The 15,990-nt window shown below is 35.7% G+C and overlaps 1 long non-coding RNA gene across 1 annotated transcript; it reads left to right on the top strand.

Annotated features, from left to right (window-relative positions):
- Nucleotides 1-4,598: 4,598 nt before the first annotated feature.
- On the top strand, nucleotides 4,599-10,589 carry LOC114459804 (uncharacterized). The gene is made up of 4 exons (XR_003673470.1): nucleotides 4,599-4,809; nucleotides 5,091-5,126; nucleotides 9,884-9,976; nucleotides 10,540-10,589. It is a non-coding gene; the product is annotated as an uncharacterized LOC114459804 (long non-coding RNA).
- The last annotated feature ends 5,401 nt before the right edge of the window (nucleotides 10,590-15,990 follow it).

Genomic DNA, 15,990 nt, shown 5'->3' with positions numbered 1-15,990 from the left:
GGGTGACCAGATGTCCCGCTTTGCGCGGGACAGTCCCGCATTTTTAGTGCTTTTCACACGTCCCGCAAATTGAGACGTTGTCCCGCTTTGACACAAGTGAGAGAGAGAGTGTTTTATTGGCCGTGAAATACACGGACCTTATTGGGTCCAGTGTATGACCTTAATTGGATGTGCGCTGCAGCAGCTGCTGCTCTGCGCACGTGTCATTTCTACTTGCACGTGATTTTCTCCGTATATACTGCTACCCCGTCTGATCAACCTGCACTGAAAATGTGAAGCTATTTGAACATGCATTAATCAATCAGAGGAGTGGATGGCGTGTCCCATGTTATTGCATCCCTTCAAACATGGTCTCACAGTGGAGAGTCAGGCCTGGCTGTATATTTGGAGCTGTTCTCATTCTTTCTAGTAGGGCTGTTCAATTAATCGAAATGTGATTACAAGTTCAATTATTACACTAAAAAAAAATAACATGATTGAGAAAAATACAATTATTATTATTAAACAATTATCATTAAATGAATAAATAAATGAATAAAATTATCAACCATTTATTTTATTTTATTAGGTTTAAATGATACACATTTTTAATTTACTAAATAAAACACATTTTTACAATTTAGGATAGCTACAAAGAATAAACCATGGCACACGAGAAAAAAATATTATTATTACTAACTTTGAGTTATATAATATAGGACACATCATGTGCATTAAGTGTTTTTTGTGCATTAGTGAACAATCTTGATTTTAACGTTTGAGGTATTTTATTGACGTTTACAGAATATTTTATATCTTTATTATCTTTATATATACTTTATTCTATATCATTACATTTTTATCACTAAACTCAGTTATTAATATAGAATGATAGAAATTATGAAAATCTGTATATAATCTCCTGCAATAGATTATTAGTGGCACCATATTGATGCCTATTTCTGTGTTTATAATTTTGTGTTGAAAAAGTTTCTTATTGGATTGCAATGTACCGTCTTATGCTGCGTTCACACCAAACGCGTTTTCTGCGGGACTGTTCGCGTCTGTCGCGCGAAACCTTCCGCAGGATTCGCGGGATCAAAAAATGTTTCCCTATTCGCTTCACATTCGCGTCTGAAGCGAAGCTCCGCCCACCAGACTCCCAAACGGCGACAACCAGGCTCTGTTTGTTTCCACCATCAACTATGGAGGACCTCCGTCAATTCACTGCTCCTAACCTCGGAAGGGGAAGAAACGTCGGCTTTCCTGGCTTCACCAGGTTAACCAGCGCCACATCCAACTCTGTGAGCTTCACTGACTGCTTCAGAAGCTACACCTGGATGATGACTGTTTCCAGCGGTACCCGTGGATGACCAGCGCCCGATTCGACGACCTGCTGGGTCGGATTGGCCCACGGATGTCTCGGCAGGATACCAACTACCGGAGCTCCGTCTCTGCAGCCGAACAACTGTCTGTCTGTCTCCGGTAAGTTTCATAAGCAACCGAAGATGACATGATTCATCAGACACATCTCTTAAATACACAATAAAGATAGATAGATACTATATTAATCCCAAGGGAATTTAAAAGCAGAATTATTAAAATTATTGTTTTCTGGAGATACCTATTCTGGGAGAAAAGGCCTGCTTTATTATTGTTTTTATCATAAATATATTACAACTAAAATAAAAGTTAATCATTATAATAAATGATTTACTATTGTTATTTTTTGTCCTCTGGAGACCTATTCTGGAAGATGAGGCTTGTTTCATTAATATTTATTGTTTTTAACTCTTATTAATAAATCATTTATTTACTACTGTTAATTATTGTCATGGCAACACATTCTGGGAGATAAGGCCTGTTCTCTCTCTAATCTCTCCACCTTTTATGCACACGTACACACACCCACATTATATATATCTGATTATCAATGATCTGAGCTTTTCTATGTTGTTCACTGTGCAGGTATCTGGCCACAGGTGACTCCTTCAGGACCACAGCTAACAGCTATGGACGAGAGGTCTTCACATCGTACTTCTCTGCAGGAGTTATTCCATGGTTAGACATATTCCACCAGAACACCGACAACGACTATTTTAAGAGCCAACCACATACTTCTATAGAGCAAACTTCCTATTGTATTAACATGTGTATAATAAATATGGAAGAATGGGGAGAGAAACGTCTGTCAGCTTCATTTTTAACCAGAAAGAAATAATCACAAAAACCTCACCTCTGAAATTAATTTAAGGCATTAAAGTTCTCACACAGAATCAATATGAGGAAACTATATATTCTTGTATGAACAAAATATATAACCTTGATGTGGTGTACACATAGCTATTAATACGCATTGATAGAAATTAAAAAGAAAGCAAAAGTACACTTCAAAATGTGTTTTTAATCAACAATTCTGAAAGAACACCATGTACATTAACATAATACCTCAATTTTAAACAAACTATTTACTTCAATATTATAATACTTACATAATAAACAAACTAGTATAAACAACTATTCACAATGTGGTTCCTGCCATGCAAAGAGTCCCGCCCACCCCAGCCCATCCAGCCCAATCCAAAACCTCATTAAAATTTTCCAAATTTAGTGTTACCGGATGAAGTTTAAAACTTTGAAATTTCCATCCATCCATCCATCTTCTCCCGCTTAGCCGTTTCCGGGTCGCGGGGGCAGCATCCTCAGTAGGGAGGCCCAGACTTCCCTCTCCCCGGCCACTTCCTCCAGCTCGTCCGGGGGGATCCCGAGACGTTCCCAGGCCAGCCGAGAGACATAGTCTCTCCAGCGTGTCCTGGGTCTTCCCCGGGGCCTCCTTCCGGAGGGACGTGCCCTGAACACCGCACTAGGGAGGCGTTCAGGGGGCATCCTAATTAGGTGCCCGAGCCACCTCATCTGGCTCTTCTCGACTTTGAAATTTGACGTTCCCTAAATTCTGGTGACACTTTTTGCAGGATAGGAAGCAGGTCTCTGAAAAACATCTCATCCTCAGTCAGAGCTGGTGGTGAGGAGGTGGTCTCCTGAAGGTCTGTAGGATAAGCTGCTCCACCTCTCTTGGAGAGCCTTGGCTGGACCTCTTCTTTGTTCTTTTTCCTTAAAAATAAACAAACACATTATATATATATATATATATATATATATATATATATATATATATATATATATATATATATATATATAATAGCTTATCAAGTCACTGTTACTTAAATAAGATCATAGATATATTTTAATTAAACATTAAATGAGGTAATGATCAACACTGTCATCACTGATATACCAAACATTTATAGATACATTTTATTTATAACAGAATGCAAAACAACTTCTGTCATGTTCACATCAGATGGTTTGGCTGCACTTGTTTCTGCAGGAGATGCTGCTGTAGCACCATCACCATCACCATCATCACCATCATTATCTGCTCCCTGAACACTCCCTGTCCTTCTCCATCACTCATCTGATTGTTTACCTCTGAGTGACAGCAAACACAATATATAAACACATTACTATAGATTTTAAATCACTATACTAGATATAGATCCCCACTAGAAGAAGCCCTGTGATGCATAAAGGCCTGAATATTAACCTGGTATATATTTCTATATGTCTGCACTGATAAACAAACCTCCAGTCTCTGATGGTTGACCATACTCTGTGGTCCTGTCTTCCTCAACCCTCTGCCCCATGTTGCTGCTTGTCTCTCGCGGTGAAACAAAGGGGTCTATGAAGGACATGACCACAGGGTATTTCCACAGTTTGGATGTTCCTGCAGCTGACCCACTACGGTTCTCCTGACTTTTTTTTCCTCTCATAACCCATAAGTGAAAATAGCTGGTGTTAGCGGCTAATGCTATCATTAGCTAATGCTATCCTCACTCACTGCCGACTTTCAAAGATGAAAACTACAGAGAGAACATTTACCTGCTGCTCCACCTCCTCGATGATTCTCCTCCACACCAAATCCTTCCTTGTCCTGGTCCCGGTTAAAATAACAGGCCGTGTCATACAGCTCCCGGTGGTCACACACCGCTACGATTAGCTTCTCCTCAATGGTTGAACGGGTGAAAATACTGGTTTCCGTGTTGCCTGCCTGACGTCATTGCCAACAAGGACTCTGATTGGCTTTCGCGCCTGCGCGTCACGCGAAACAGCCGCTGGAGTTCAATCATTTCAACTCAAGCGAATGGCGAATAACGCAAAAATCGGGAGCGCGCTTGCCGCAGCCTTCGCGTTCAACGCGCGAAACAGTCCGCGCCGCCCCACCGGCGAATAATTCGCCTCCCAGCGCGTCTAAACCATTGACTTTGCATGTAATCTGTTCGCTTGTGCCGCAGAAACCGCGTTTGGTGTGAACGTAGCATTAGATTACATTTTCACCTTTTTAAAAAGAATTGGTGACTTGAATAATTAAATTCTCTCAGGATTTTATATTGCAGTTGTATAGTGTAAACCAGTGTTAAGCTTGTTTTGTCTCCTCTCAGGGACAGAACGTGTGAATGAGTTCTGTAGTATGTCTTGTTTAGGGGAAGGTCTGGATTAGGGCACACTCAGAATGTGTCTAACTGCATTCATGCTGTTCTGTGAAATGGCAAAAGCACTATACTAAAATGAGCAATTCAATATAAAATAAGCTATAAAATACATATCTCTGATATTTGGACACAGTTATGACAGTGATTTGTTGAAGGTTAGTCATGTATGGGTATATATTTGAAATTATTGCCTTAATTGGATATTCTTTTTCACAGTCCCCCATTCAGGCTGAAGCAGAGGGTCAACTGTTCACCCATTACCCAGTCTCAGCAATTAAAGGTATAGCATTCAATATTTGTATTTGTTTCATGGGTTGGGGTAATAGACATAAAATAACACCACTACAGTTGGATTATATATTTTATTGTCCATTTGTTCAAAAATAATCAACTACAATAATTTAAAAAAAAAAATGATTTCACCTTTTAGTTCGTGATTTAAAAAAATCTGTATATATAAAATAACTGCACATTTTAATTTATGGCAGTAAAGTAAAATTTGAACTTTATTATTATTATTATTTACATGTGCTCAATGCTAAAATTATCTTGTCTTTCCAGGTCAACCAGAGCAGTATTATCTGATGCAGTGGACTTGTAAGTACTGCACATTTATTACTGAAAAGCGACGCTACTTGCTAAAGCATTACCGCTTAAAACATGGATACCATACACAGACATCCCTACTTCCATGCCTTCATAAGGAATGCCTTTGCACATTGAAATCTTTTAATGCACTCAAAGTACACCTATCAACTTGGCACAATCAAAAGGATGCTGGCAAAAGTGGAGAAACTGCATTTCACTGTCAGTTGTGCAACTTCGTGGAGCCTTGCACAGAAGCAGGCTTCTTCACCCATTTGCGAAAACATCTTAAGCTGAGGCAAATGGTTTCTCGCCCATATCAAGACTGTAACTTTCAGAGTAGTGTTTATTCGACCTTCACTGCACACAAAAGCAAAGAACATCAGATGCCCAACAGGAATGCATTTAAACTTGAAATTGTTTCAGAAAATGTAGTTGAAGAACTTCCAACTAATGTGAGTGTTCAGCTGGAGGAGAGTGATTCTGAAGTTGATGATATTGAGTGTGAAGTTGCTGTGCTGAATGAAGATGTGGAGGACGTAGAGAATCAGTTGGAACGCAATGTAGCTGCTCTGTTTCTGAAAATGTCGTCTATTCTTAACATCTCTGAAACTGCCTTGCAAGAGTTTATAGATCAGATCAACCAAATATATTTGTTATCCAAGCCATTGCTACATTCTTTTATTCGAAGAACTCTACATACTCATTGTGCAAATGTTGATGATGTTTTGGTTAATGAGATAGATCGAGTGGTCACTGAGAATAATGTATTCCTCAAATTCACTTCAGATGGAGGATCATTGTCAACTGCTAACAGGCGAAAATCATACATTTCAAGGGAATTCTCTTTGGTCACGCCAGTTGAGTTTGTTCTATCAAATGACAAGCAGACTGTTGTTTATGTCCCCGTACTAAAAATGTTGCAAACATTGCTGAGCAATAGAGAAATTCTGGAAAAGACCATGTCACATGAGGCAACTGTGTCAGAGGGATACAAATCTTATAGAGATGGGGCCCGCTTCAAAGCCAATGCTTTCTTGAATGAGGAAGAGTTCAGGGTCGCTCTTTGCCTGTATATCGATGATTTTGAGGTGGCTAATCCCTTGGGAACCTCTAGAAAAAAACACAAGCAAACTGCCATCTACTGGGTACTTAGCAATTTACACCCTAAACATCGCTCGTCTCTTCATTCCATTCAGCTTGCTCTGCTTTGCAAGGCCAACAACATCAAACACCATGGTTACTTTGAAATTCTCCGCCCTCTCATTCAGGACCTTGTTTTTCTTGAGCAACAAGGCATATATATTGAACAGTTAGGAGCCACTGTTAAGGGCACTGTGTTATTTGTGGCAGCAGACAATCTTGCTGCCCATTCTTTGGGAGGGTTTTTTGAAAGCTTCACAGTTAGCCAAGTGTGTCGATTCTGTATGGCCAAGCGGGAAGTACGGACAGGCTGTTTTCAACAAAGAACAAAAGAAAACCATGACAAACATTTGCAAGAGGTTTCACAGGATTCAACCAAGGCTCAGCAATATGGTGTTAAAGGAAGCTGTCCACTTAGTGAAAGCTTGCAACATTTTCATGTTGTTAATGGTTACCCTCCAGACATTTTGCATGATCTTCTGGAGGGTATTGTTCCAAGAGAAATGGCCCTGTGCTTAAAGTCACTGATATCGAAGGGAATCATCTCCTTTGAGGCCCTCAATAATGCTATTAAACAGTTCCCATACACATTTTCAGACCGAACAAATCAACCCCAGCTCATTCCAAAGACGTTCTCCTCAAAGTTAACAATTGGGGGGAATGGTCACGAAAATTGGACTCTTCTCCGACTTCTGCCATCATTGATTGGTCAACACATTCCAAATGGTGATGAAACCTGGGAGGTTTTAATGATCTTAAAAGATGTGGTGGAATTGTCAGTATCCACAAGCTTTACAGAAGAGTCCTTGTGCTTTCTTGATAGCAAAATCTCTGAACATAGACACTTGTTCCAGAAGGTTTTCCCAGGTGAAAAGCTACGACCAAAGCACCACTACGTGGAGCACTACCCTCAGCTTATTCGAACGTTTGGTCCTCTATCTGATGTGTGGACAATGCGTTTTGAGGGGAAACACAAGTTCTTCAAGAAAGTTGTGCGTCACTCTCACAACTTTAAGAACATACCCCTTACTTTAGCAAACCAACATCAGAAAATGATAGCCTTCCATTTAGCTGCCACATCTTTTTTTAAGCCATCTATTGAAATTCACAAAGTGAAGTCTGTGATGGTTTCCTCATTTCCGGAAAATGTGAAAATCTGGCTCAATCAAAGGAACAACCAGCAGAACACAGTACTTGTCGCTTCCTCTGTTTGTATTGATGGCATTAAGTACAGTGCTGATATCGTCATTTCTGTTGGATCTTGCGCAGGGCTCCCAGATTTCAGAGAAATCGCAAATATTGTCGTTATTAATACCGATGTAGCATTTGTCTGCCGACTGATGACCTCATGGTATGATGAGCATCTTAGAGCGTATGACCTCTATCACACCCATTTGCCCACCTTCTCAGTCACTCAGTTGTCTGAATTAAATGATGTGTTTCCTCTGTCACTTTACAGAGTTGATGGCAAACAGCTTGTTACACTCGGTACATATTATGCTGAGTGTTTTAAACACTGTCATGTTGCATGTCTTGGATAAAGCTCTAATTTTTTCACAAGAGGTGACATAAAAATGGACCAAAGATTGATGCTCCGAGTTGTCATAGATAATGACGATATAAGGAAGCTAACCTTAAATGAGAGACCAGATTCCATTAAAGAACTAAAGACACAGCTGAAGGATAAGCTGTTGTTGCAATATGACTTCAAACTCCAATATGAAGACCCAGACTTTAATAATGCGCTCTACAATTTGACTTGTATGACAGATTTGCCTGAAAGAGCTACGTTGAAAGTAATTCCTCTTGTGCTTCTCGAGTTAAACCCCCCTGTCTTCACCCACCGAAGACTCAGACTGCAGCAGAACAGACACTGAGATCTTGTCCATTGCTGGATCACCACGTTCTCTAAGAACACAGTGGCCAGAGTTCTTCGACATACCCAATTTCTCAGTGGATGTAGAGTACAGACTGAGAGAGGCAAACCTTTTATTCATGAAAGACCGTCTCCCAATGACTCTATCACGAGATATGAAACATGACATACTTCAGAAGCTTGCCGGAAGTATGTACAGTTTCACGGCTTACCCTGACGATGATGACTTCAGCAGTGTTGCAAAAGCTTTGATCAGCAAGCACCCCAGCCTCACTGAACCTGGTCCCCAGCCAGGATGGTTTGGCTGGAAGAACAGCCTTAAATTCAAGATGGCCAACTTTCGAACAAAGCTACAAAAATCAGGATGTGATGATGTAAAGATTAATGGGGGAAAACGAAGTAAATCCAACCCAGAAGGAGAATCATCCAGCAAGAATATCAAGCGGCCAAAAAGAGGTGAGGCCAATTATTTGCCTAATTTACCTGCCGGACATGATGAAAGAACCCTTGAAAATGCCAGAATGTTGGTCGTAGAGGAATTGAAGAAAAAAATACCCAATGCCACTCAAGTCTCAAAAATGATGGACCAAACATTCCCACTGCGCAGAAGAGAGATAGTGACAAAGGAGCCTGATGTGCAGAGCATGGTTGAAAGATGGCCAGCACTCTTCACTGAGAGACAGGTAAGCTACTTCATTTAGGCCTGCCTTCCCCCATAAAGTTTCCAGCAGATCAAATGTCAGTCTGAACATGTCAAGATGTGAGGTCAGAAATGTTAATACTTTGGAATATTAACAGACATTATCTTCATGAAAAAATAACTCTTGCACTATACAAATTAGTAAAATGATTTTATTAGCATTATGTGAAGTAACGTTATTTGTGTAATATTATAAGTAGTTATGTATTATTCACCATAGTTTCATATGTTAAGTTCTTAGATTTGCTACAATATAAATTGATTGATGGCAAGCTTAATGTTGCTATCCCTCTCCCTCCCTCCCCTATCCATTTTTCAGGTTGTTGCTGAGTTTAATCGCATCACAAGTAAGAATCTTGAAGGAGACTTTTACAAAGCCCTAGACCAACATACCCCACACTTCATTGAACTTTTCAGATCCAAAAAAGGAATGTCAGGACAAAAACTGACCGACTTGATGTGCCACATAAACTGGATGGTAAGAGTCCTGTTGTGCTTTTTCAGATTTTGAGTAAATTACACTCCATTATAATGGGTGGCGGCAATGCACCGTAGGCCTCTGTCACATACAAGTCACGCTGTCTACATGCTGCTGTGGAGAGCAAGCAAGACATGTGACCAATGATATGTATCCATGAGTACACTGACTTAATCACTTCAACAGTTTAAATGTGCTCTTTAAAATCATTTTTCGCTACCTATACCAGTTGGGGACTACTCATCCAACAGGATTTTATGTCATTCTTAGTAACAAAAAAGTACCACCATATGGTTGTTTGCCCATTTCAAGTGAGTGCTTTTTCTGCTTAATGCTTGCACTGGGTCATTTCATTTTACATTTAATTAAAATGTTGATTTTGTATTAACACTAAATGTTTACAGGGAAAGTGGGATGTTTATCTATGAACAATTATACTAGTAAAATTAAAGCCCTATCTCTAAGATAAGCATGCACTGAGTAAATACAGAACAGTATATCAACACACTGTATTCCCCCCACATCCTCAAAATGCTAGAAGTTCTTAATTTGTCTGTTCTGTGTATTTTTAGTCACCAGATGTGACAGCACTTGGTTCTGTTGTCCTCAAAGGCCTTCCTATTCTACTTGGTGATGACTCCAGTGAAGTGTACAAGACTTGCTATGTAAGTAACATATTGAAAGAATGAAACATATTGATCTGAATGTATTGTCAAATCACATTTTATTTAAAATATAATTATTTTCAGTTGATCAGAATCAGGTTGATTATGATTCCACTCAAAACTGATCAGAATCCTGAGTAAACTGGTTTGTAGTACAAATGTAATTAACTGTGGACCCACCATCATGAAATTCCTGGAAAAGTAACTGAATTAGAAAAAAATGATTTTCCTGTGTATTTTGGAAATATAGCCTATTTTATTTTAAAGTTTGCTTTTACTACTGGACACACCTTGTGTTGTACATTGCTTTTAATGAATGTGTCAGCAAAGAGAAATTGTAATCTTATAATTAAACATGGTAGCACTTAGTTGTTGTGTAATGTTGCATTCAATAGATGATGCTACATTATTTAAAACATATTTCAAAATAGGTTTCAAATTGCGCCACAAGGGGGTACAAGCCAGTCTACAGAATTAAAATACAATGTCAATTATTTGCACCAGGGGATTTTTACCCTAAAAGAAGGCCAGATTGAAAACATGTGTGTGTGCTTCTTTTGCAGGATACAACTAAAGAAGAGGTCCTCGCCTCAGTGACAGTTGTCAGTGAAGATCCTCAGCAACATCTTCTAAATGCAGTGCACTTCCAACCCATTTCCAATGCCATCATCATTGAGGGAGGTACTGTCATGGACAATATTAGGGACTTTCCCCAGGCAGTCTGCCTCATCTTTGGGCTTATATATGCCCTTCACTTAGATTACCCAAAATGCATGGCAAACACGTTCACGTTCATTCAAGCCGTCATGCTTGGATTGGGAAGCAAAGCCCTCCCCCCAAAATTGCTAGGTTTGAAAAATAAACTACTGATGTAGACCAGTTCATACAGTGTCACAACTTACTGTTAGTAAGAATATTGTTCTTATTTCTATTAAAAAGTTCTAACTTTCCGTGTTTAAAGTTTAAAGTTATGTTCTAGGTATAATGTTGAAGTTAAATTTGAATTTCAAATATATTTGTATTGTTTGAAAAAGTGTTATTTGTTTGATCAATGTTGCCCAAAAGATGAAACCAGTGTTAATTGTGGTTTCAGTCTTGATTTGTTTTTATTTTGAAGAGCGGACAAACAGGAATTTATTTTTGTTAATGTGCTTTTGTCATTGGGTTTCAGATTATTACTTAAAAGTACAGGCACCAAACATAAACCTAACTTACTGAAGTAAGAAATATTATTTTATAAAGATTCTCTGAGATTTGCTCTGAAAATAATGTTTCTTTTAACTGTTTCATCAACATGATTATTTTATATTCTGCATAGAGAACTTTTTTTTTTCTTTTTTGTCCAAAGCTACAGCATGTTACAAGGTAACTAAAAGATTTTAGTTCAATTGTTTGAAGCTAATGTTTAATTCAAATGATGTAGTACATTTGGTGATTTTTGCCTTCATAACGAGCATAAAGAACAGTTTAGTGCCATGTGTCTTGTTAAATGCATTGTTGAAAATAAATTTTAAACCCACTGTTAATCCATTCATTGTTCTTGAGTTTTTATATCCTGCTCTATTCTCATTCTATTATAGAATTGTTTTATTTCAACAGCTGAATGTGATGGAGAAAAACTTAAAAGAACTAAGCTATCACTTGAGTACTGAAAGCCCACAATAAATAAGTTACTTTAATCTAATTTATTTAAGTTAATTTGAGTGCTGTAAACTCAAAATAAACAAGTTATTACAATCCAATTATTCAAGTTAAATTGAGTACTGTTAACTCAAAATTACTCAAAGTTATGATAATTCAATTATTTAGGTTCATTTGAGTATTAACTGACAATAAATAAGTTAATCAAATCAACAAAAATTAGTTTTTTTAAGGCAGCAAGTTTGCATATTTTTTTAAGTAAAGTCAACTTATTGAATTTTACAGTGTAGAATCTATTTATCGTGCTTTGCTTCTTTGTTAGAATCTATTTATTGGTCTTTGATCATTTGTAAGATTCTATTTATTGTGCTTTGTTCCTTTGTTAGATTCTATTTATCGTGCGTTGTTCCTTTGTCAGATTCTATTTATCTGTCTTTGTTACTTTGCTAGAATCTATTTATTGGTCTTTGTTCCTTTGTTTGATTCTATTTATCGTGTTTTGATCATTTGTAAGATTCTATTTATTGTGCTTTGTTCCTTTGTTAGATTCTGTTCATCGTGCCTTGTTCCTGTGTTAGAATCTATTTATCAGACTCTGTTCCTTTTTCTGATTCTATTTATCGTGCTTTGTTCTTTTGTAAGATTTTATTTATCTTACTTTGTTCTTTTGTTAGATTCTATTCATCGCCCGATAAATAGAATCTAAAAAAGGAAAAAAGATCGATAAATAGATTCTAACAAAGGAACAAAGCACAATAAATAGAATCTAACAAAGGATCAAAGACCGATAAATAGAATTTTACAAAGGATCAAAGCCTGATAAAAAAAATCAAACAAAGGAACACAGACGATAAATAGAATCTAACAAAGGAACATAGTCTGATAATTAGAATCTAACACAGTAAAAAAGCACTATAAATAGAATCTAATAAAAGAACAGAGTCCGATAAATAGAATCTAACAAAAGATCAAAGACCGATAAATATAATCTCACAAACGAACAGAGTCCAATAATCTGATAAATAGAATCTGATAAATAGAATCTAACAAAGGAACAAAGCACAATAAATAGAATCTTACAAGTGATTAAAGACCGATAAATAGAATTTCACAAAAGAAACAAATATCGATAAATAGAGTCTAACAAAGGAACAAAGCGCCATGAATAGAATCTAACAAAGGAACAAAGCGCGATGAATAGAATCTAACAAAGGAACAAAGTCCGATGAATAGAATCTAACAAAGGAACAAAGTCCGATGAATAGAATCTAACAAAGGAACACAGAGACCGATGAATAGAATTTCACATTCATTACAAAACATGCAGTGAATAATTAGGGGTATGAGTAACTAAATTCACCATGAATTAAAACAAGCATAAAACAACAAAAACATAGGACAAAAAAACACAAAACGCACGAAAGACGACACAAATACACAATATCAAAACAAAATGCATAAAATTACAACAAAATATAGGACAACAAAAAAAACGAAAATGACTAAAAATATGACAACTAAATAACACAAAATTGTGGCTAAATATCATTAAAAACATGCAAAGTTTGATGCTTTTTTTAAATTAATATTAAAATAACGACAAAAAATAGACAAATATTATTTGCATACTATATTGAGGAATATCACTAAATTTGCAAGTAAATTTAAAATATTACAACGCAGATATAATTTACTTACATCAATCAAGAATATCCTTAAATTTGCTTGTAAAATAACTAAAATACAACGCAAATATTATTTACTAAATTTATTCAGAAATATCCTTAAATTTCTAAGTAAAATTAAAATATTACAACGCAAATATTATTTACTTACTTTATGCAGAAATATCATTAAATTTGCAAGTAAATTTAAAATATTACAACGCAATTATTTTTTACTTACGTCATTCAGAAATATCACTGATTTTTCAAATAAAGTTACAATAATACAATGCAAATATTATTTACTTGCGTTATTCAAAAATATTCTTAAATTTGCATGTAAATTTACTATAATACAACGCAAATATTATTTACTACATTTATTCAGAAATATCCTTAAATTTGCAAGTAAATTTAAAATATTACAAAACATGCAGTGAATAATTAGGGGTATGAGTAACTAAATTCACCATAAATTAAAACAACATTAAACATAGGACAAAAAAAAACACAAAAAATGCCTTTGAAAATGCATGAAAGACAACACAAATACACAATATCAAAACAAAACAACAAAATATAGGACAACAAAGAAAAACTAAAATGACTAAAAATATGACAACATTAAATGACACAAAATTGTGGCAAAATGTCATTAAAAACATGCTAAATATAATATTTAAATAAAGTAACGACAAAAATACACAAATATTATTTGCATACTATATTAATGAATATCACTGAATTTACAAATAAATTTAAAATATTACAACGCAAATATTATTTACTTACATCAATCAAGAATATTCTAAAATTTGCAAGTAAAATTACAATAATACAATGCAAATAATATTTACTTACTTTATTCAGGAATATCCTTGACTTTGCAAGTAAATTTTAAATATTACAACGCAAATAATATTTACTTAAGTTATTCAGAAATATCCTTAAATGTGCAAGTAAAATTACGATATTACAACACAAGTTTTATTTACTTACGTTATTCAGAAATATCACTGACTTTGCAAGTAAATTTACGTTATTAAAACAACTAAAAACAAGCATTATTTAACTATTTGATTTAAGTATATAACACAACAAGTAAGTACATGTAAAATATTACAAAACTTGCAGTGAATAATTTGGGGTATGAGTAACTAAATTTACCATGAATTAAAACAAGCATAAAACAACAAAAACATAGGACAAAAATACACAAATATTATTTGCATACTATATTGAGGAATATCACTGACTTTGCAACTAAATTTAAAATATTACAACGCAAATATTATTTACTTACATCAATCAAGAATATCCTTAAATTTGCAACTAAAATTACAATAATACAACACAAATATTATTTACTTATGTTATTCAGAAATATCCCTGAATTTGCTAGTAAAATTTCAATATTACAACACAAGTATTATTTACTTCATTCAGGAATTTTACAGAATTTGCAAAAAAAAATTGCATTATTTCAACACAAGCACTATTTACTAACTTCATTTAGGAATATTTTTGAAACTGCAAGTAAATTTACAATATTAAAATAACTAAAAACAAGCATTATTTACCTACTTGATTTAAGTATATAACACATTAAGTAAATACATTTAAAATATTACAAAACATGCAGTGAATAATTAGGGGTATGAGTAACTAAATTCACCATAAATGAAAACAAGCAGTATTTACTCACTTGTTGCAGGAATATCACTGAATGAGTCGTTAAAACGTAGAAAATGACAAGAAATTCATTTTGGTCACAAACCTTGTTCACTGAGGACATCTACTGGTCAATCTTTACGGGGTGTTTTAAGGATATTAAAGCTACTTTAGTCGTTTAGTGCTGTTATTACTACTGTAGTCTAGATTCTGCACCGCTTTCATCTCAGCCTGAGTTACCATGACTACCTGTCAAACATTGAGCTGTTCTACAAAGCTGCATTTAATGACTAAATGTGTACACTGACACAAAAAGAGGTGCTTGTGTTCAAAAATAACTCATTAATAACTATAATAAAGACAACAATGTCCTTCTAAAAGCGTGGCGTAGTGTTTGATACATTTATAATGCACACTAATGGCTACAAAAATAGGGAAATATATGTTTTACACGGTAAACACTGCTTTCAGTTCAATAAAGATAAACTAGCATCAACTACTGCACAAGACATAAAGACACTTTTAAATGATGCTACACGACCAGAACACGGTAAAAACTCACTGTGACACACAACGCTCACTGGGGACATCTGCTGGTCAAAATGTACGGTGACATTTACAGATAGAAACTCCAGGTTCTGAATCTCTACTAAAGGAAGTCTTCTGAGCAGACTGTCATCTTTTCTTTCATGTGCTCACACGTCACAGCTCGTGGCCGTTTGCGTTCTTCAAGACGTTACGTCATGACGTGTGTTATGCTGCGTTCAATGAACCTCGGAAACTGTCATTTCTGATCCAGGTGCAGCAGGTCAAAAAAAAAAAAAAAAAAACCATGGCTGACCTGGACAGTATTTACCATAAAGAACAAACTGTTTGTGTAATTAAAAATATGATTTTACAGAATAGTAATTATTATATTGGTGCAATAAAGGTAGTTGGAAATTTCAACATGGCATTAAAAATGATTCACATTGTAATAAGGCATTAAAACATGACAAAGGCACTGTGAAGTCCAAACCATCCAAAAAATAATTAAAA

Source organism: Gouania willdenowi, unplaced genomic scaffold, assembly GCF_900634775.1.
Source record: "Gouania willdenowi unplaced genomic scaffold, fGouWil2.1 scaffold_349_arrow_ctg1, whole genome shotgun sequence".
Classification (NCBI taxonomy): Eukaryota; Metazoa; Chordata; class Actinopteri; order Blenniiformes; family Gobiesocidae; genus Gouania; species Gouania willdenowi.
This window is presented reverse-complemented; position numbering and strand designations above follow the sequence as displayed.